General features: G+C 38.4%; 1 protein-coding gene across 1 annotated transcript in view; it reads right to left on the bottom strand.

Moving 5' to 3' along the window:
* SLC7A11 (solute carrier family 7 member 11) overlaps positions 1–21925 on the bottom strand; it is a 379319-nt gene extending 357394 nt beyond the window's left edge. Inside the window, exon 1 of the mRNA XM_074338520.1 lies at positions 21804–21925. The gene's annotated coding sequence lies outside the window, so the exon portion shown is untranslated. The remainder of the gene's footprint in view (positions 1–21803) is intronic.
* Between the last annotated feature and the right edge of the window lie 674 nt (positions 21926–22599).

Here is a 22599-nt window from a genome sequence, read left to right as displayed (position 1 = left end):
TTCCTATCCTGTGATAACCGTGTCTTTAATGGGAGCCCAAGAACAGGGTAATCATACAGATCACGTATGTAATGGCTTTGACACAGGATGCTGCATATACGGCTCAGGATGACTGGGAGGGTCAGCGGGAAGTCCCTTTCTTTTGCTTCCCATGCTCCCACTCATCTTTTCCACGGGGTCCTGGCCTTATCCTGCAGCTAGTCCTTTGATCTCTTCCCAGTTCCAGCCGGAGAGGAGTCCAGTGACTGACTCCCCCTCACACTAACATTTACAAAAAATAAAACAAGGTTATCTCCTGCTAACGCTGATGGCATTTATACACTGAAAGATCTCTCCTCACGAAAAGTGAAGTTGAAAGGATTAAAGAAATGAAAGAGAAAGAGAACCATGTTCTATTCACATGCATTTTCACCCAAACTCACAAGGTATAAAAAGCACAAGAACCTTACCAGAGCCAAGCCTTTTTGCATCCTACAAGGTCCAGCATAAAGCTGGCAGAACTTTGTCCGACACCATCTTTTGTTATTGCTCATTAAAGAGAGCAAAGCCACACTTAAAATCTATTCTGATCAAAAATCTCAAACTTAAAAACTGATAATTACTATATAAAGCTGAAATGTAATGGGCAAACTAATCTTTTCAGCAAGAATTCTTAATGTGAATCATGAGATAAGGTGCCCGTTTAGCAGAATTTTATTTTCACATTGTCCTGTCCATATAATAAGCTACAGGATTTTTTCTTTATTTAGAACAAGCGAGATGAAACAGTTGTTATTCTTATTTTGATGCTCCTGAAGGGCAGATCCAATGAAGCTTATCCACAATAATAATGATTGATGAGCGTCATCTAATGATAATCCTTAACACTTTAGAGAACAATCCCAATAGATGCAAATAGCAACTCAATGAAGGACATTGTGAAAACACACGAACATGTGCAATTAGTAATGTGTGAGTGTTTAAGTATCTGTGTCACTCACAGCATGACATTAAAGGAAAGAGAGCTGACAATGTCATTTTAAATTCCTGGGTATTCATCCCAGCTGTGCCACTTAAGAACAGTGGACATTGGGGAATTTCACTAATTTCCGTGAGATTTAGAGTCCACATGCATAAAAAGGGCACGTGCTTTATTGCTTCTTTTCTCTCTTGATTGTGTATTCTATGAGGTTAGGGACCTTGTCTCTCTGATTCATTTTTGTTTTACAAGTGTCCTGCATAATGCCTGGCTCTTAGCAAATGCAGAATATATATGTGATGACTGAAAGAGTGAAGTCATTCATCATTCAGTAAATGTATTTACTGTATGCCTCACGTGGTCCAGGCCCTGGTCGAGTTGCTGGGTATAAGGTTGTGGGGAGGCAGGGGGGAAAAAATCAGAAAAATCCCGACCTTTGCTGGGCTCACAATCTCTTGGGGAAGACAACTAATAAGCAAGTAGGCAAAATAGATACCAAAACAAACCAAAAATCTAAAGCTGGAAAAACGATATGAGATGTTAGGGAAGGTGGTAACATTGTAGCTAATAGTGCCAGGAAGTTCTTGGTGAGAAGGCGACTTTCCAGTAGAGACCTGCAGGAAGTGGGCTGCTACCCACATGGCTGTCTTGGAAGCGACATTCCACACAGAAGGGACACAAGTACGAAGACCCTAAGGTAAGAGTTTCGAAAAAACGGCACAGGACCCAGGGTAGTTTATGAAGCAAGAAGAATGGACGGAGGATGGAGTCAGAGAGGTAAAGGGGAGGTGACAGTGACAGGACTTGTAGGTCACAGCAAGGACTTCAGCTTGTACTTTGGAAGAGACCAGAAGCTGCTGGGCAGATGAGTGACACAGTCTGACTTATATTTGAACAGGATCCTTCTGGCTGTCGTGGGAATAACAGACTGCAGGAGGGCAAAGGGAGAAATAAAATAAACACATACCTCATAGCCCTTTTGTAAAGATTACTCGGAAATGCATGTGCAGAGCCTGGTGTAGGCAGACCTGACAGTAACCACCTTTACTCAGAAAAGGAGAGCTGCCGTCATTCTCACAGGTCATAGTTGTGCTCTTGGGGCAGACACACACTCCAAGCTTTGTGTGGTCACCGTTAACAATCCCAAAAGGCCATATCTCCTTTATGGTGGTCTGGGTATTGGAGTATTGACTTCATGGGCTACAGTTATCAATGGACTCCCAAAAGAAAAAATGTTTTCTAAAAAAGAAAAAAAAAAAATGACCCTAGCATCTGACAGAGTAATTCAGGCAAAGTGAAGCAGCTGCCCTCCTTACCACCCTGCCCCAAACCAAGGGCTCTCATTCCCTCAGTGGTGCAGCATCAAAGGGTTGTGAGATGCTGGGAATTTAGCTCTTATCCAAATGTTTATATCTAAACTCCACAGCACTAGCATCAAAGGGCAGCCATGCACACTAGCATCTTCAAACAAAACACACAGGGTGCTTTATAGTCGCTCCACGTCTAATACATTTTCCTGAGGAAAAGCTAAAAGCTACGTGAAACAGAACACAATTCATGAACCCTAATTAAATTTCTCCTTAAAACCCCATCATTAAACATTAGCTAGGGATGTTTTGTTCTCTGAAGTAGTAACTGGTTGATTTATTTCTGCTTATTAAATAAGAACCAACAACTTGAGGAGACGCTGTCCGAGCAGCCCTGACCTTGCAAACAACCAGCAGAGCAGGTGGCACTTCCCTTTCTCTCTCTCATCCCTGCTCACAGATGGTGAGAGACTCCCTTCTTCCTACAGCGGCCCTCACTTCAGTGCTACCCCGGGGAGGGTGTGCAGGAATTGATTCAATAACAGTTCACAGAGCGTTTATTTTGTGCCAGGTACTGTCCTCATCATACGGGCTCATGAGCCAGGTGCTCGTCAGACGGACGCTGCTCTCAGGAAACTCACCCTCAAGTTCCCCTGGAGGACGAAGAGGAAGCGGTGAGGATGAGAAAGAATAACCCACCTCCAGATTCTCCCTGTCACGGCATCTCCATCCCCACACACTCTTATCCGGTGGCCTCAGGTAGATGCCAACGATGGCCTCCTTTGGGAAGAAAAACACTTGAGAACAAATCAGGGCTTTCCTCTGAAATGGAGCTGACTCACGTTGTACTGTTCAGGGATCTAAGCACATAGCACGTCACATATGCACATCTGTGTCTGTACATGTAATACAGAGCAGAACGGCGGGGAGGGGGACATGTGTTGCAACATTGTTCATAGCAAATATGTAAAATCCAGGAATATCAGGTTTTGGTTTTTTTAAAGTACATTTTGAAACTTTGGAATTTTCCCATTAATAATTATTTTTAACCATTTTAGTTTTAGTTTCCACAGTTACAGCATTACCCAGGGCTACTGTTTCTCAGAGGGTGTTTACTAGGGTCACCCATTACGCAAGACACTTTTGGTTACCTACCGAGCATCCTTTCCCCATCCTATCCTCGCATCAGAACACAAATTTTATTCAGAAATCCCCTTCCCACTTATGATGCCTGGCTAGGTGACATTCCTGACTCCAGGGGTAATTTGTAATCAGCCTCAGCCAATCAGATTAGGGCATTCCTTGGAGGTGTTAAAGCCCTGGGATGGACACTTGACCTAAGATGGCTTAACTGACTGAATGGAAGATGTCTATCATTGGGGAGAAGCTTTTTCTCTCTCTTGCTCCTGCTAGAAAAAAGCAGGAAATTAGAGGTAACACTGTGAGCCACAGAACCTGAGCCCACCACAGACCTCTTAAATGAATCAAACTTGAGGCTATAGGAGATGATGCGTTTCTATATTGTCTGAGCCAATCTGAATCAGGTACTCTGTTACTTGCAGCCCAAAGCATTATATCAGAGATGCACTGGAACTGTCATCGCCCTGGGCAAATGTAGGATTTATTTGCAGTTCCGATTCCAAGCAGAAAAAGATCCTTCACACCACAGAGTCATTTTAAACCACTTCTATTTTTATGACATGAAGAAAGCAAGCTGTGCCAGAGTACAAAAATCTGACCCTGGCAGAGAACAGAGACGCAGGCCTCTCAGGTTAGATTTTAACAATCCAGACCCACGCCGTATGAGATTGCTTTGCATACTCAAAGGTGGAATTTTAAACAAGTGTGTAAGTAAAGATCATCTTGCAGTAGCAGGGTTCTGAAATGGAAGTCCTATGGACAGCTCACCTTTGCACAAGAACCATGTAGGACACAGAGAAGAGGCTCCAAATAGGACTGTACTGGTTCTGTTTCTTAGTCAAGAGCAATGGGAGACAAGAACAGAAACTACTGTCTATGTTGTATATTCCATTATACCACAAAATATGTCCAGTAGATACACATGTAGTAAATGTTATCATTGTTCTTTTAGACCGGTCATTCTCAGTAGACCTAAGTCTTAAACCCACAGATGAATTCTAAATACTGTTATCTGTAGACACATTGATAGATTAGGGTCAATCTCTCTGGTAGATGGTATGCAAAACTGGCTGCATAAATCCCTCCCAATCCTGGAAGCATTTGTTTCTCTATAAAGTGACTCTGCCCCTCTTCTTCTCAAGGTAAAACAATTGTCCCTTCCCTTAATGTGCCTGACCCTGTCCTGTGACTTGCTGTAATCGATAGAATGCCACGGAAGTGATACATAAACCCAGAGCCTCAACTTCAAGATGCCTTGCAGCTTTCTCTCTTGCCCTGAGACTGCCACGTAAGAAAGTCTACCTGGCCTCCTTGGGGAGAGAGAGAATTTCTGCAAACTGCTGTATATTCTCTTTCATTCATTCAACAAACATTTAATGACTATCTATCAGGAGCCCCTCTGGCTATTGCAGGCAACAGGCCCGGCAAAGTCTCTGCTCTCACGAAGAACAGGTGATACAACCAATAAATAATGTAATGCTCAACTGTAATAAGGGCTACGGCAACAACAGGGCAGGTAATGTAACAGAGTGATTGGAAGAAGGCAGGGTGGGAAGAAGGCTGTTTCGGATTGAGTGGCCACAGAAAGGGTACTTTGTGTAGGAAACATTTAAGCTGAATCTAGACCAACAAGGAAGAGCCAGCCTGGTGAAGATCTCGGGGGGAAATTCCAAGGAGAGGAAGAGCAAGTGCAAGGACCCTGAGCAGGAGTGAGCATCCTGTGCCTCAGAGAGATTGCAGCCATGGGGCTGGACGCAGTGACCGTGGGACTATGCTGTGTCAAGTCGCACTGCTCATAGACCAAATCTGTTTCACACAAATGTGTGCTGCTGTTGTACCAGTGTATGGAAATCTTGAAAATGACATTGACATGCATTGAATATGTTACTGCTTAGCAACTTTCGATCATGAGTAAAAGGATGGTGAATTTGTTGATGTTAAGAGTCCTTATCTCAAAAATTTTAGAAACAATGACCTGCTCTGACTTCCTGAAATTAGACTCATTTGTACAAAATTGAGTTTCCATTCTTTCTTCTGTTCCAAGGATAAACAGAACTTTGAAAGAAGGAAATGTGTACAGACTCTACTATCTACCCTTTTGGAGAGAACCAAAATCGGTATACAATAGACAGACCAGAGGGTAGTTGATGGTACAAGCAGAAAAATCAGATTATCACCTTTAGGCAAGCAATCCCTCCCATATAAACACAGTATTTGCTATCTCCAGAGATTCTGCATATTTACATTTCAAATAAATCCAAGTAGAACAAGAACTGTATACCTTATTACCTTAGCAAGCCTGGATTTTCACCAATAGAGACTATAAATATAGTTATTCATAGTGATAAAAATTGAAAGCAGACTGCTTATAATGGCTGATGCCAAAATCATCATGGAACTACCTCTAATTTACTATCAGAGGCTTATTTACCATAATTGACTTTCTCGTTATGTTACCTTGTCTTTGACCCTGTACACCAAGCTTGAGGCTCCTGAATTTAAAAGAGAAAGTGATTAATGTAGCAAGTGCAGAGACAGTCAAGCTTGTATGCTCCAATGGGGACCCAGGAGAGCCTGATAAATAATAAACACCACCGCTTCGCACACTCCGACTCTCCCTTTCACTGCATTTTTCAGGCAGCCCTTTAAATGAGAGGTCACTTATTTTAAAGCCAAATATTCCTCTGTGCTATTCGAAACTTATTTATGCCATGGTCAGGAAAAAATATTTACATTTAAAAATGCTGAACCATGAAACTTGAGCCATGGGAAAGGTTACTTGTATAAAAAAATAGAAGTTTGTATCAACATAATTTCCATAATCATTTTTTCTTCTCATAAACCTCTCACCTCTGTTTTGCCTTGAGAGACTAAGTTGTGGGTATCCCTCCTGCTCAAATTTCTCTGAGACAAATCCCAAATCAAAAGTCTTTGAAGTTGAATGTAAAAATCCTTTAACTATGAGAGGAAAATAACCAAGAAAATCAATTCTGGGAATACAGATGAGAGAAGAACAATGGTTTTGTAAAATTAAAGAGCAATAGTGGATTTCAAACTCATTCTGTGTAGGATGCACAGAATTAGAAATGGAATATCCAGTTTCTAATTTCTTGGTAATCAGGAGTGAATGAATGCTATAATTCAGTTTTGTTTTCAAAGATCATTTATATTTCCCTCCCACTATTACCAATTATCTTTCTATCTTATTGCTCCGTGGGTATATTCTGATAGCTTTTAGCTTACTAGAAATTGTGCTCTCTCTTTCTTATAAGTAATAAAGTAAGTCAAGGCACAGGGAATTAAGTACTGAGGAAAATTCAGTTAACATATCATTGAGAGTATTAACACAGGAATGTAATAAACAGCTATGGAGGGAAGAAAGATACAGAAGAAAAGAGGCGAGAGGACCATTAAAAAGCTCTCATTGGTGCTTAGATTACTGGGCTAAAAGTAACACTTAGGTTCGTGTCAAGGTCCTACTTAATTCAAACATGTCAAGATTATTCTATTTTAGTGGTGGCTCAATTGTAATTTGCCTCCTCCCCACCTTCCCATCTAAAGGGGCAAATCTGAATTTCTATTAACAGATTTACAGTAGCTGTGAGAAATACATTAGGTTTAAGAAGTATGCTGAAGAAAAGGGACTACTATATATATGAAACTTTCTTTTATATAAACTTAATGGTAACCACTCAAAAAAAAGAAATAAAAGTCCAGAACTGAGACACATTAACATAAAAAAAGAGGAACCAGAGAGGGAACTCATAGAATACCACCAAACTAAAATAACAGACAGAAACAAAAAGGCAAAATAACAATGGAGACACCAAGCTACCAGAAAACCAAAGATTAAATGGCTATAGGACATCCTCATATATCAATAATCACCCTAAATGTAAATGGACTGAACTCACCAAAAAAAAGACACAGAGTAACAGACTGCATCAAAACACAAATCCAAGCATATGCTGCCTCCAAGAGACACATCTCAGCTATAAGGACAAATATAGACTGAAAGCAAAAGAGTGGAAAATGATACTCCAAGCAAATGGTATCCAGAGAAAAGTGGGTATAGACATACTTAGTATATCTGACGAACAGACTTCCGGATAAAAAAGGTAACAAGAGACAGAGATGGATATTTCATAATGATAAAGGGGACAATACAAGACATAACACTTATCAATATATATGCCCCTAATCAAGGAGCACCATAATACACAAAGCAACTATTAACAGAACTAAAGGGAGAAAGAGAAAAACACAATTATAGTAGGGGACCTAAATATGCCATTGACAGCTACGGATAGATCATCCAAACAGAATATCAGTAAGGATGTATCAGCCTTAAATGACACATTAGACCAAATGGACATATTTGACATTAACAGAGTCCTTCATCCTAGAACATCAGGCTATACATTCTTTTCTAGTGCACATGGCACATTCTCAAGGATAGACCATATGTTGGAACACAAAACTAGCCTCAGCAAATTTAAGAAGATTGAAATCATACCTAGCATATTTGTCTGACCACAAGACTTAAATTTGTAGGTCAACTGCAAAAAGAAAGTGGGAAAACCCACAAATACATGGAGATTAAACAGCATGCTATTAAAGGATGACTGGATCAAAGAAGAAATAAAAGAAGAGATCAAAAGATACATACAAACAAATGAGAATTAAAATACATCGTATCAAAATTACTGGAATGCAGCGAAAGCAGTATTAAGAGTGAAATTTATATCATGACAGTCCTATCTCAAGAACCAAGAAAAATCCCAAATAAACAACCTAACATTATACCTTACAGAACTAGAAAAAGAACAAATGAAAACCAAAGTCAGCAGATGGAAGGAAATAATAAAAATTAGAGCAGAACTAAATGAAAAAGAGAACAAAAAGACAATAGAAAAAAATTAATGCAACAAAGAGTTGGTTCTTTGAAAAGATTGATAAAATTGACAAACCCTTGGGTAGACTCACTGAGGTAAAAATAGAAAAGACCCAAGTAAATAAAATCAGAAATGAAAAAAGGAGAAGTTACCACAGATACCACAAAAATACAAAGGATCAGATGAAAATACAATGAAGGTCTACTAGCCACCAAATTCAACAAGTTTTTAGAAATATTAGCCTTCCTAAATTGAATTACAAAGAACTGGAAAATCTAAATAGACTGATCAACAGTAAGGAAATCAAAACAATCATCCAAAACCTCCCCAAAAGCAAAAGTCCAGGGCCAGCTGTCTTCATTAGTAAATTATACCAAACATTCAAAGAGGAGTTAATACCTGTCCTCCTCAAACCCTTCCAAAAAATTAAAGAAGAGACAATACTTCCTAACTCATTTTATGAAGGCAATATTACCCTGATACCAAAACCTTGTAAGGATATTACAAAAGAAAAATGACAGACCAATATCTCTAATGAATACCGATGCAAGAATTCTAAACAAAATTCTAGCAAATCGAACACGACAATACATTAAAAAGATTACACATCACGATCAATTGGGGTTCATTCAGGGGCACAACGATGGTTCAATATATGCAAATTTATCAATGTGATATAGCACATAAAAGACAAAAATATTATGATTATATCAATACATGTGGGAAAAGCATTTGACAAGATACAACATCCATTTATGATTAAAACACTTAATAAAATGGGTATAAAAAGAAAGTACCTCAACATAATAAAGGCCATATATGACAAACCCTCAATTAATATCATATTTAATGGTGAGAAACTGAAAGCTTCTAAAATCAGGAACAATACAGGGATGCCCCAGTCACCACTATTATTCAACATAGTGCTGGAAGTTCTAGCCAGAGCAATTAGGCAAGAGAAAGAAATAAAAGGCAACCAAATTGAAGAAGTTAAACGAATGAAGAAGTTAAATTACCACTTTCTGCAGATGACATGATTCTTTATATAGAAAACCTAAAGACTCAACCAAAAAATTATTAGAAACAATAAACAAATACAGTGAAGTTGCAGGGCACAAAATCAATGTACAACAATCCATTGTATTCCTATATACTAAAAATGAAATTCAAGGGAAAGAAATTTTAAAAAAACTAATTCCTTTTGCAATTTCAACAAAAAGAATTTTAAAACCCCAGGAATATGCTTAACAAAGAATATGAAGAACCTATACACTGAAAACTATAAGACATTCTTAAAAGAAATTGAAGACACAAAGAAATGAAAAGATATTTCTTGTTTGAAGATTGGAAAAATCAATATAGTTAAAATGGCCCTATTACTCAAAGCAATATACAGATTTAATGCAATCCCCAGCAAAATCCCAATGGCATTTTTTCAAGAAATAGAACAAAAAATCATCAGATTTGTATGGAATCACAAAAGATCCTAAATAACCAAAACAATCCAAAGAAAAAAGAACAAGGCTGGAGGTATCACACTCCCTGACTTCAATTTGTACTACAGGGCAACAATAATCAAAACTGCATGGTACTGGCAGAAAAACAGAAAAACACAGTCCAATGGAATAGAATTGAGAACCGAGAAATAAACCCACATATACATGGACAGATAATATTTGATAAATGAGTCAAACACATACAATGGAGAAAAGAAAGCCTCTTCAACAAATGGTGCTGGGAAAATAGGAAAGCCACGTGCAAAAGAATGAAACTAAACTACTATTCGTCACTATACACCAAAAGTGACTCAAAATGGTTCAATGACTTAAACATAAGACCTGAAACAACAAACTGCACAGAAGAAAGCATAGATACTAAACTTATGAACCTTGGATTCAAAGAAGATTCTATGAATTTGACCTCAAAAGGGAAATAAAAGCAAAAATAAATGAATGGGACTATATCAAACTAAAAAGCCTTTACACAGCAAAAGAAACCATCAACAAACAAAGAGGCAACCAACTGAATGGGAGAAGATACTTGGAAACAACGCCTCCGATAAGGGGATAATATCCAAAATATATAAGGAACTCGTCAACTCAACAACAAAAAAACAAACAATCCAATTAAAAAATGGGCAGAGGACCTCAACATACTTCTCCCAAGAAGACATACAAACGGGCAACAGATGTATGAAAAAATACTCAACTTCACTAGCTATTAGGGAAATGCAAATGCAAATCAAAACTGAATGAGATACCACCTCACATATGATAATAGAATGGCTATCATCAATGAGACAAATACCGTGTTTCCCTGAAAATAAGACCTAACCGGAAAATAAGCCCTAGCATGATTTTTCAGGATGACATTCCCTGAACATAAGCCCTAATACATCTTTTGGAGCAAAAATTAATACAAGACCTGGTCTTATTTTCAGGGAAAGAATGGTAATAACAAGCGTTGGAGAGAATGTGGAGAAAACAGAATCCTCATACACTGTTGGTGGGAATACAGACTGCTGCATGCAGTCACTATGGAAAACAGTATGGAGGTTCCTCAAAAAATTAAGAATAGAATTATCATATGACCCAGCAATCCCTCTTCTGGGTATCTACCCCCAAAATTTGAAAACACTCATCCATAAAGATATATGTACCCCGATGTTTAATGCTGCATTATTTACAGTGTCCAAGACTTGGAAACAACCAATGTGTCCTTCAATAGATGAAAGGATAAAGAAGATGTGGTATATATACACAATGGAATACTGTTCTGCCATAAGAAAAGATGAAAGAGTGACATTTGTGACAACATGGATGGATCTTGAGAATATCATCCTAAACAAAGTAAGTCAGACAGAAAAAATAAAGAACCATATGACTTCACTCACATGTGGGATATAAAACTGAAAACAACAAATGAACAAGACAAACAAACAAAACTCATAGACACAGACAACAGTTTAGTGGTTACCAGAGGGTAAGGAGAGGGGGTGGTAGAAGAGGAAAAAGGAGGTCAAATATATGGTGATGTAGTATAGAAATGTACACTTGAAGCCTATATAATTTTACTAACCAATGTCACCCCAATAAATTTAATAAATAAAATAAATGCATTGGGTTTAAATCTCAGTCTGCCCTGTAATACATCATTTAAACCTCTGAATTTCAGTTCCTTTATCAATAACATGAAATCACAATACAATAAAATAACACAGATGGCAACCCTTCCCTTTGGCACAAAGTAATGACTTCACCAATCCTTGAGGATGATCCTGGTATATTTTATGTCTCTGAGGAAATTCTTTCATTTATTGTTTCTTTTATTCTTTTAGGCATTTAAATACTTCCTGAGCATCAAATATATACCAGGATTTGAACCATGTGTTAGAGATACATGACATGACACAAGTCTCTAAGGAACGTGTAATTGAATGTGAAGTCAGTGGAGAAATGCTCCCAAAGGGTAGTCACAATTTATTAACTCTGGTCTTATTTGCATCTAAATACTTGTGAATTGTGGATCACCAGCACAGATTTTAAGGCAAAAGTCCTTTTCTCAGAACTACTCAAGTCAAAATTTAGTTTTTACTATATAACAACAAATATAATGAAACAAAAAGGATGGAAGAAAGGTATTTAATGTTCAAACCTAATAACTGAGTATGTGTATTTATACTAACTTTTTAAATATTCAGATAAAATAAAAAAATAATCCCGCTTTGACAGACCTTTCCTAAGACAGCAGCCAATTCCCCCCAGCTTCTCTTGGATGTGATTTAAGGCTGACCCACGTCAGAGTCAACATCACCAAGCGAATATAAACAGGGAGAAAACAGAAGAGGAACAGGCCAACCCAGTGTTTATTAGCTTGTGAGATTATAAGATAAATGACATTGGGCATTTCCTCACTGTCTTTTGGATGCCTGCATTCAGGTAGAGAGAATTATTGCTGAGCTACTTATTACTTGCTTTTCCCCTACAAAACAAGTTGACATATGGATTCCGGGAGCACATCACCTCTGACTCAACACTGATTATAGAGAGAAACAAAGAATCTGAAAAGAATATTAACAGATCCCTGTAAGTATAATCAACAGATCTCTGACAAAGAAGCAAAGGCAATAAAATGGAGCAAAGATAGTTGCTTCAAGAAATGGTGCTAGAACAACAGGACAGCTACAAGCAGTGGTGGGGAGAAAGGAATCTAGATACAGACCTTACATCCTTCACAAAAATAACTCAAATGGATCAAAGACCTAAATGTAAAATTCTAAACTATAAAACTCTAGAAGATAACATAGGAGGAAATCTAGATGACGTTAGGTATGACGATGCCTTTTTAGATACAACACCAAAGACACGGTCCATGAAAGAATTAATAAGCTAGACTTTATTAAAATTAAAATTTCTACTCAGCAAAAGACAATGTCAAGAGAATTAGAAAACTAGCCACAGACTGGAAAAAATATTTGCAAAAGATATATCTGACAAAGGACTGTTAGCTAAAATATACAAAGAACTCTTAAAAATCAACAATAAGAAAATGAACAATCCAATTAAAAATGGGCCAAAGACACCTCACCAAAGAAAATATGCAGATGGAAAAAATACACATGAAAAGATGCTACACATCACATGTCATTAGGAAAACACAAATTAAAATGAGATACCACTACACACCTACTAGAATGGCCAAAATTGAAAACACTGACAACACCTAATGCTGGCAAGGATGTGGAGCAACAGGAACTCTCATATATTGTAGGGAGCAGGTACAACTCAATATTTTTTTAAAAAAAATTAAAACATGGGCAAAGAGCCTGAATTGACATGTTTCCAAACAAGACATACAAATGGCCAACAGGTACATGAAAAGGTGTTCAACACATCAGTAACATCATGGAAATGCAAATCAAAACCACAATGAGATCACTTCACACCTGTTAGAATGGTATCATCAAAACAAAGAAAGAAAGAAAAGAAAAAAAAAGAAAGAGTAAAAGAAAAAGAAAAAGAAAAAGAAAAAGGAAAAGGGAAAGGGAAAGGAAAAGAAAGGAAGGGAAGGGAAGGGAAGGGAAGGGAAGGGAAGGGAAGGGAAGGGAAGGGAAGGGAAGGGAGAAAACAAGTACATACATGAATTTGGAGAAAAAGCAACCCTTTTTGAATACATTAAATATGTACAGTTTTTGTATGTCAATCATATCCCAATAAAGTGGTTTTAAAAATTGAAAGTATTTTTATAATAAAAGACTCCAAAAAAAAGTTGGAGACAAGTGACTGACAGAAAATATCCATAGCATATTCTACAAAGGCTTAATATCTACAATATTTAAAAATTACTTGGCCAACAATTAAGGAAAGTCAAACAACCCAGTAAAAAATAAACGTAGCAAATGAACACACAATTCCCAGAGGAACCAAAAATGACCAATAAACTTCTGAAAGGACACTATCTCAGTGGTAATCAGGGACCTATAAAGTTTTAAAATACAATATGATGCTTTTACTGTGGTAAGAACCCTTAACAGGAGATATGCCCCCTTAATTTTTTAAGTGCAAATATAGTAGTTTCGTTACTTATAGGCAGTGGTGCACAGCAGATCTCTAGAACTTACTCATCTTGCAAAACTGAAGCTTTGTGCTCATTGAGCAGTGACTCCCCAGTTTTCATTTTTCATATCTCAGATTGGCCACAGTTAAAAAGATACATTAACTGGGTGAGGAAGACAAAAGATGAGCACTTTTGCACACTTTTGGGAAGAGCATAAACTGACGAAATCTTGACAGGCAATTTCAGGGATAAAATTCTAAGTATTTAACATCCAGTGTGGCACAGGCCCCAGCTCACCACAACACATGCAGCTACACCCGGTTGATAATGGCCTGCCAATACACTCTTCCCAACACATACCAGTTGAATTTCTACCCCAGAAAATTTTGTTAGTCTTAAAGTGTGCATGTCCTTTGACCCAGCAATTCCATTTCTAGGAATCTATCTCAAAGAAATTCTCTTTTAAATGTACAAAGATGTATGCACGTTGATGTTTATTTTATCAAATTTATTTTGTTTCAAATAGTTAAAAAAGAAAAAAAAATGGAAGCAATCCTAATGATCACCAAAAACGGAGTAAATTATGGTACATTCATGCCATGGAAATACTAGACAGACAGCCTTTAAAAAGAATGAGGTGAACCTAAAGGGACCAATATAGAAAACTATGGCACAATATTAAGTGACAAAAGCAAGTTGCAAGTTACAAAACAGAGTACTTTTAATTTCATGTGTTTTAACAATAGGTATGTTTGTATGTGTAAGTATGCACATAGCATGATGTGCATGAATACATATCAGTGCATAGTACAGAGGATGCAAGCATGTGTAACACTAGTTATAGGAGTTACCTCTAGGAAAGAACATAGGAGAGATGGAAGGCAGAAGGCGGGATAGCATTTCACTTTGTGTCCTCTAATGTTTGAATCATCTACAATGAGAATACTTATAATTTTTTGAAGATACAAAAGTATAAACAGGAATCCCTCAAAATACTAAGTACATTCTTCAAACTTGCTGTGTGACTGAAATGCACATTGCCTTTAGCAAAGAAAGGCAATGTCACTTCTCAACAGATAATGTGAAATATTCAAAGCGTATAGAATAAGCCACATCTCAAGGGCAGCATTCTGAATGGAATTTATTGGACCATTTTTAAATTAGCTAATTCTGTTTTAAATATTTGACCTCTGGGTTTTATCCACTGTCCTTATACTCTCTTACATTCCTAATTGTGTGCTTTTCTCAAAGGAGAATGCCTAGAAGCACTTAGGAAAAACAGGCTAGCTCACTTGTTAAACATGGACTCGTCTGAACCAAAAGCCCAAATGCATAATTGCCTCCATATTTTTTAGAGCAGAACATCATTTGCAATTGATATTCCTCTCCACAGTTAAGGTATTTTATTTCATATTCTATGTCACTAACTCTACAAGGTGAACAGCCAGACTTCCAGTTATAAAATGTTGAAGCTGAACTAAAGTCGATTATATCTACTGTACAATATGCCATAAATGTGAAACTCAGTTCTGAAAACATTAAACAGAATTTAAAGATAACTCTTACAAACATCCAGCAAAAATCTCTATACAACCAGATCTATTCCTTGTAGTCGAGAATACAACCAATTACTCAGGAGATGTTTCATTGGGTTGCCTTAATCAGGAAGGGAAAAGCCATCTAGGTAAGGGAGGGCTCCTTGCCCTGGGAAACCCAGAACTACAAATCCTTACCATATCTTCCTCGTGAAATCCCACAAAATGACCAGGGTCTCCAGTGCTGGTATATTCTGAAGAGCTATATTCTTCACCTTCAAATCTGTTCTATCTAACTCACAGTAGGTGCTGGAACACTCCCAAGCTATGTTTACTAAATCTATGTCATTTTTACTACTGCATATTCACCAAATTAACATAGAAGAGTTTCATCAAGGATTAAAAGAAACACACGGCGCCCATCTCAACTCTATCATATTCTCCCTCCGAATGCCTGGAGAACAGAACAGTGATTTGAATAAATACAGTATATTTTTCTTAGGTAATTAGACTGTGCTTTCATTTTTATTGTCTGACACATATTCCTCTAAAATTACTAAGAGATAACTAAACCACTGGTTTCAAGTTGACAAGAATAGTCAATAAATTTGGGGAAACCTAATGAAGGGATGGTTCAAATCTAAATACCAAACAATCAAAACTCCGTATCCTTGCAGTAATTTTGGCCCATTGATTTTGGCTCTAGTTTTAATTGAGAAGTTGACTTTTTGGTGGATTTATTGTGTGAGATTAGTTATTCAAATAAAGAAGTTCAGTGGTATTAATTCAGACATCTTTCTATCCTTCAGGGAAGAACTTTTTCACTGGTCATTAACTTTGACGTGGCAGAGTCCAATACTTTTCTTTCCCAACCTGCTAAAATCAGAGAAAAGTCAAATACTTGAAATATTTTAAAATTAGAAATATTTACAATTTAGGTCAAATTTTTATTGTTTTTTTGTTGTCATTCTATCTTAATCCTTACAAGACCTTGTATCACATCTAAGCTCATCAAATCTTTTGAGAACAAAATGTACTATTACTGAATGCCATAAAAAGGCCTTTTATTTCCACTGCGACTTGAAACACGATGTTCCAGAAATCAAAACTACATAACAGAGCAAATATTTACACATTCTCAGCTGTTTCAGGTTCTTTCTTTCAAGAGGTCATGGCTTTACATACTCACAGGCAAAAGCGAGATGCCTCTTTGGGTGGCCAAATGGAGAGAGACAAGGTACATAGAAGACACGCCATGCACCTGATACCTAACCCTAATTATTCAGGAAGGAGAAATAAAAAAAGGACGCGCACACTGCTACATCAAGGACTATTCCACTTCAGATCTGGTGCGAGTCTGACCGCTGGAGGTCTGCATTTTGTCAGGTGTCTAGGCAACAAAACTAGCAGATAGCTAGCAAAGTCTAGAGAAGTGAAGACATTGTTTAACCCACATTCTTGACACACATAGGGAAACGGCACAACTGAGGTTATTCAGTAAGCCCTTGGGAGAGCTGGCCCCCATTTCTCCTTCTCCCAATCTTTCCAGTCTATTGCTCTGATATGCATCAAAGCCACTAAAAGCATATTTGAAAATGAAAGCTCTATCACATTCCACGCTTCTTTTGAAACATCAAAAAGCCACATAAAGAAACGGTAGGACTAGAAAAAGCTGACAAGGAGCAGGACAGTGCCTGCTAGGACGGCAGGAATAGCTGGAGGTGAACCAATGTGAGGTCTATGAAAAGGCGAGCGCGAGAACCAGAAATGTGCTGCTGACAAGATGAAACAGCCCACAGCTGTGTCATGCTAATAAAAAGTTAATTTCAACTTTCAGACACTCTTCACGGTACTTTACCGTTCAATGGCACCAAGCTCAACCATGGTGCTGCCTCACCTGTGGAGGCTGGGTGTATTTACAAGCTCTCAGAATCCAAACAGAATGTGAGGAGACATTTTTATTTCTGGCAGATGTCCATGGGCATAAGGACAGCTGTGATCAGGTGAGAGAGCTACCCCAGTGTCCTTGCAAATTCGAGCTTCAGTCTTAAAATAAGTACTGAAACAAGACATGACTGGGTTGGGAACTTTTCCTTAGTCATACTTCATGCCATCACTGTCAAAATCAAGGGATAAGCAGAGTTTCAGCTGAAATTAAAACAAACAAAAAACCTTAAATTTCTTGATAAATTTGTGGTCACCCTCATGACCTACATCTTTCAGGCTCAAACAGACAACCTACAATACTTTTTTAAAAGGCAGGTCACTATGTTTTCTACTGTTTTTCCTGAGACCATAAATCCAAACTGTTACATGTACACAGAGGCTGCCTCTAGGAAGCTTGTACTCGGTGATATTAAAAACCACAAGTAAAAAACAAAATAATTTTCACAGGTGCATCTTCTTGGTGCTCTTCATGCTCTGACTTCAGAAAAAGTCACAGTGACTGTTGCACTTTATAAAGGAGGATAAGCACTGGGTTTCTTACAAAACGGGGTAGTTTAGAAGTACTGTGTGTTTGAAATTTAAAATCCTTCATGTGACTCTCAGCTTTGTCACTGATTGTTTCATTGTAAGAGAAATATTTAACAATGGCCTGACTGAAACAGAATAAAGGTTGAATAAATGAGATAGAATAAAGGTCGTCTTACCCAGCTCACTTTGCAGGAATGTGCTGAGCAACAAATGAGAAAACACTTCCCAAAGAGCATAGACAGAGTGGGCCAATGTTAGACTTAGCAACTCGGTGCCTGACACGGGGTGCATTCAACAGACTCGTTAAATTCATGGAAAAATTAACCACTCGTCATACTAAGTAATGAAACCATATGGCTTTACTCCAATACACAAACTTTAATTAAATATGTTTCACGGGTCATGATTACAATATCCTTAATATCCCACCGCATATCCCTGAAGATGCTAATTACACCTATTTCAAGATCTCCTGTTTGCTATATTAACTCTTTTTCTTTGGATATTAGCTCTTCTGCTCACTGGATTAGGTCTCACTTTTATAGGGATGCTTGTCTCCAAATGGTTGGTGAGTCTTCCGGTATGAACACCTTTCCATTCCAGCCTGCTCAAGGTTCCTGTGGAGGAATGGTGAGTTATGGGGCTCAGGAGACGGGGGGAACCTAGTGATAGATTCTTTTCTGTGCAGATGAAGCCCAGGCCCTCCTGGTCTTGGTAACCAGAGAGGATACTGCTCTGCCACTGCAGACCCAACCCACACAGTGACATCATCTGCTGTGGGCACAGAACTCTGTGACCCATTCTAGAAAAATCAAGGCACAGGAACAGGCAAGCAGCCCAGCTGTTCCAACTGATGCTACAGGCTTGGGGTTCCGAGGCCCTTCCCCCTGCTCTCAGCTGCTGTGAGTGGAGAGGATTGCCATAGGCATATAGCTTCAACTGGCACAGGCGTCTCTTCCTTCCGGTGTTATTTGGTGTATCTGTTTGAATCCATCTGCTTCCCAGCTTCCAGAAATGCTTCCACTTCTCGTCTTCTGATGAGATTTGTTCTTATTTTTGATTTGGTGATATGAGCGGGATAGGAATTGTATGGACAGAAGAAATTAGCTGGAAAAATTCCTGTGAAATTGTTTTGCTTAACATTCTATGTGTCCATCATCCCACCCATTTTTTATGAGTACAGCACATGCTTTAGATCAGAAATTCGAACAGTATATAAAAGTGTGCAAAGAAAAATGAGTTCCTTCCCAGCCTAGTCCCTCAGACTTATGCCCCACAGGAGACCACAGTCAACAGTTTCCTGCATGACATGCCAGAACTTTTCCATGCAAATAAATACATGTCTATAAACCCTTTAAATTACCTTCCTTTTAACTTAACAATATGTCTTAAAGATCTGTCCAGATCAGCACATGGAAATACATTCTTTTTAATGGCTATATAACAATTTATTATTGGCTGCATAAAAATATTTTAGTCTCTTGTTGTGGATATACAGGTTTCCTCTTCTTATGTTTCTTTTTTTTCTATGACAAATAATACTGCAATGAACAATTTCTGTCCAGACCTCTCTGCATAGATGTGAAACTAAAACCAGAGGACAAATTCCTCGAGGTGGGACTTATAAGATTGGCATATTTTAAATCTTAATAATGTTGTCCAGTAGCATTACAAAAGAGGTTACACTAATTTTTACTCTTCCTGCACTGTGTATATGCCTGAACCCTCATACCATCATCCACTGTGAATTTCCAAATTGTATAACTATCACCAACCTGATAGGTGAAAATTGTCTCATGGTCTGAATTTGCATTTCTTTAACTGTGGATGAGACTGAAGATTTTTCATGTGCTCGCAATATTTTTGTCTCTGAACTCCTTTTTCATATCCTTTGTCTATTTTGTGAGATCTGTTTGTATTTTTCTTGTTGACATATAAGAATCCTGTATATACTGGGGGTGCCAAAAAATGTATACAAGTGGACACTTTGGTCAACGTTGCTCAAGCAGTAGTTTGCCATAATCAGAGTGTCTGGACGCTGATGGTAACCACTTTGAGCACCTCTTGTAATTGCAGAAGTCAAACGTGACTTGTATTCATCTTTTGTTGTCGGTATGTATTATTACAATTTTAATAGACTTTTTCCTTTCTTAAAATGTGTATACATTTTTTGGCACCCTCTGTATATATTTTGACGATATAAGTGCATATACAGTGCATGTGTGGTAAAGATTAGTACAACCTTTGGTATATAATTGGACATGTACAGATTTCTTTCAAAAAAAATTTACAGCAAAATGTATGCCTATCACTCTTGTTTTAAAATGTCTACTTAGGTTGTTTCTTACTTGAGAAGGTCTTATTAACTCCAAGATTACTTTAAAATTTTTTTCCACAACACTTTATAAAACTTTTATAGTTTTGCATATTCTCTTTCAAGCATAGAGTTCCAACTTTTTCCTAAATTGCTAAAATGTTGTTTCAATGCCATTTATTAACTAATCTATCTTTCTTCACTGATTTTAATTGCCACCCTTATCATACACTAGATTCCCTGAAGTATTTGGACCTACTTAAGATTCTATTCTATTCCATTGATCTGCCTGCCTAGGCAGATATTTTAGAAGTGAATACATTTGTGGAGCTATAATTTAGCATATGTGGGTATATTTCCAGGCTTTAGTTATTTGTATTCTATGGTATGTTTATTTGTCACTGTGTTCCTCTGGTTTGACTTCCTCAAGGGCAAAGATTATGGATTCTCCTCCCTCTGTAATTCCCTAAAACACTAGTCTCTGCCAAGTTTGACATTTCAGAAACTGAAATCGAGCTGTGTCTTTAGGTAGAACCAATGATGGTCTGAGAGGTTTGAGCAAATAAAGCCTCAACTCAAAACAGTCGACCCCTAAACATAACATGAAACACTACAACAATTATTTCCTTTCATTAAAGGGACTTTCCTGTTAAAGTGCAAAGATATTTTTGCATGTTACTGAGAATAAGTTTATCATACTGTCACCTTGGTTTACGTTTTGATAGAAAGGCAAAGTTTAGAAAACCATGCAATCTGATAAGAATGGTACATATTCCATCTCATTTAATATCACCCAATAGCCTAGGAAATTATTAATAGTATCATCTGTCTTACTTTACAAACAGGAACTAGGCTCAGAGAAGTAAGTTAACTTGCCAAGTTAGTTGGTGACAAAGCCTGAATTCAAACCCAAGACTGTCTGATTCAAAGCCTAGTTACTTGAGGAACTAAAATGTTCCTCTGCTCTCTCATGCTGCCTCTCAGAGACAGAGTTCCCAGAGCAAGAATGCAAAATCATTTTGACTTCTTGTGCCAGCTCTGCAGTGACTGCCTTGAGCACTGAATGGAGAATAATTTCTAGCTGCAACCATGCTCAGCAGGAAAGAGGGCCGTGATAAATGACCGATGTCTGCCATGGCAGTTGGAGGCAGGAGTGGCAGTGGGGGACACTGTATTTGCCACTACTGCCTGAAGCACGACATGGGGGACCAAGGAAACATTTTACCAACTTCTCAGCTGTGTTTAGGAAAAGCCCTAAAAATCAGTCAGTCAGTAAAATTTCCCTACATAAAGCCTAAGGAATCAATGCTAAATTTTGAGAAATACAATAAATAGAAGAGAGCATTACATATAGAATCCAAGGTAAAGCAGGCCTGTCAGCTTGCCGCACTAAATGTTCAGCCTCATTTTTAATGATCAGCTTTGCTCTACCAGTCACAGAAAGGCCCACCAATGAAGCACCAAGATCACGGCCTCAAATCAGTTTTCCCCAGCAGAAGAGACATTAAAAATCCTAGGATGGTACGCGCAGCATCTAATTCACCTTTATACGCATCACTCCATTCTAGAACTATACATCAAACCAAGTAACTGAGTTTTGAATCCAGTCCTCCCCATACTTACCAGTTCTCAGAAGTGAGCCCCTGGGTTGATGTGACAATCAGTAGCTCCCAGACCAACATGCAGCGTCTCTGGAGCAGCCATTGTGGGCGGGCACCCTTCTTCTCCTCCTTTTCCTTTCCCTCAGAGATCTGCAATTTGATCTAGGTATCCAGTCATCCCCCAACTTCCTGCGGCTCAGGAAAGGTTGGCGCCACCCCAGCTCCTGACAGTCCCCATGCAATCCATGCCCCTTGGAGGTGACTAGATCAACAATGGGCACGGGACCGGGTCCAGAGTCCTGGGGTGCAGGCAGAGGTTTGCTCTAAGCATCAGAGAAAGTTCTTCCTTGTTCCCCTGGGCAGCACCAGAGAACAGCTCTCTTCCTCTGGCCAGTGTTCTGTGCTGATGTGGGATCCAGAACTGCTGCAGCCACATCTCTACCAGCCATCAATCAGAGGAGGGCAGAGCGCAAAGAATCACAGGGCAATGGACCAGGACTCGGCCCTGATGACCACCGTAACTTAGAACTTGTAGTGACTGAGTCAATAAGTGTGTTTAAACTGTAAGCTGTTCCTCGTCTCCAAATGCTTCCCAGCAGCCTCACACATACACCTCTACCACAAGCCTCTGAGGCCATCACTCTCTGGACTGGAGACTAGGGCTCCTTGAAGCTATTTGCCTACTTGAAGGACAGTGTAGGACTTAAGAGAACAGGTTCAAACCTTAGCCCTAGCCCTCATTTCCTGTGTGACCTCAGGCAAGATACTTAAACCCTCCACACCTCCGTTTCTTCATCTGTAAAGTGGGAACAATAGTC

Source organism: Rhinolophus sinicus, linkage group LG07 (assembly GCF_036562045.2).
Source record: "Rhinolophus sinicus isolate RSC01 linkage group LG07, ASM3656204v1, whole genome shotgun sequence".
Lineage (NCBI taxonomy): Eukaryota > Metazoa > Chordata > Mammalia > Chiroptera > Rhinolophidae > Rhinolophus > Rhinolophus sinicus.
Note: the sequence above shows the minus strand (reverse complement) of the source record. Positions and strands in the feature narration are given on the sequence as shown.